Consider the following 1,733-nt stretch of genomic DNA (forward strand, 5'->3'; position numbering starts at 1 on the left):
GTTAAATATCAAAGTGTTAAGGATTATTTTATGTGACCCAACAGATGTGCTGCCTAACATTTTTATGAAAAGTTTAAAAGAACAGAATTTATTTGAAAAAATTGTATTTTTGTACAAATCTCTTTACTGTCATACATTTAGTCTTTGCTTAATAAATGTGAACTGTAGCTATATGCTCTTTTGAACTGTAGCTATATGCTCATAACACTTAGTACTATAACAGCGTTATACGGATTACACTGCCTGTAATATTCAGTGATACCGGTAGAGGTCTCAGTGTCCTAATATTCTGAAAAGAGCAAGCATTATTTATTTACAATCACAATATGACAAGACCTGTTTCTTCTGCCAATCTCTAATCAGTGATATCCTAATAGGCAATATAATTAAAATTTCCATCAATGCAAAGACAAGAATCACATATCAGCTACTGTTCAATAAGAAACATGTTAGCCAGACTTTCAAAAATTTGAAAAGAAGTACCACAAAGCAAGGTTTTGATGTCAGATAAGAAAATGAATCAGCCTGTAGCTGCCATAACTGTACATTCATACAATGAAGCGTGATCTTAAGCGTTTACTCTTCTCTCCGATGGAAGTGTTTACCACTGTAGCCTACAGTGGACAGTCTGTTGAGATCAGGCATGTTCTGCTGTGGGTCCAGAAGTCGCCAAACCCCTTGACAATGTGCCTATTGTGATAGCTCGGTCTATATGCATCAATGGGGGGGGGATTAAGCAGTTGGCATGGCACGAGTACAATAATGCTCTTCACTGTGAACAAGAAACCCATGCAAGTCCCCCGGCGGATGACGGCCCGCTCATAAAACTCTGCGAGACTCTGACAAGATAGGCTACCTGTAGAATTATTACCACTCAACCAACCCTATGTAATTAGCATAACTAAATGCCCTGAAGGAAGGTATTTAATGGCCTCGTAAATTAGTCATTCTTCGATTAGGTGAACGTTCTGTTCCCTAGATTACTTCATTTCTATGAGTGTTGAAATGTATTTTTTTGCCAAATTTGAAAGGGGGAAAAAAGCGACATTTGTAGAATTCTAACTAACTTTTCCTCTTTATATGAAACATTGTTGCTGTGTGTTACAGAGAGTGACTATTTGAAAAAAAATTCTCTTTAAATCATTTTACAGTCCTCACAATATAGCAATTATAAATATATATAGTCTACAGTTTATTCTTTAAACTCCGTATAGCAAATAGAGGGGATACTCAATTAAATTTGCGAAAGAAAGAAAGAAATTTGCCTCCTTCCGCATATATATCCAATCATTGACAGAGATAACCATTCAAGCCAATCAGCTTTTAGAAATACGCTAGTGCGTCATCATACTTTCAACAGGTAACAAGAAACTTTAAAGATTACAATACAAATCAACGAAGAATCACAAAAAAGTGAGACCGAACGATTGATCCATTTATTTACTATACTGACAATGTTGTGTTGTTGATCAGGGATATTAAAATGTCTCATTAATTATGAAGACTATTTTAAGATGTTGAAATGATGTTATTTCAGGACATGGATTCAACATAATCTAAAAAAAGTTTTTTTTTTTGTTTGTTTGTTTGGTTTTTAAAAAAAAAGATTGTAAGTAGGCTATAGTCAAAGGTGTCCCTGATTTTAATTCTTTACTTCGTGAAGAAACATATAGCCCATTGGTTTGTGAGTCACGGCAGGCTGTTGTGCCAGTTTCCGAAGGGTGGAGAAGCGC

Source organism: Squalius cephalus (assembly GCF_949319135.1).
Source record: "Squalius cephalus genome assembly, chromosome: 18".
Taxonomy (NCBI): domain Eukaryota; kingdom Metazoa; phylum Chordata; class Actinopteri; order Cypriniformes; family Leuciscidae; genus Squalius; species Squalius cephalus.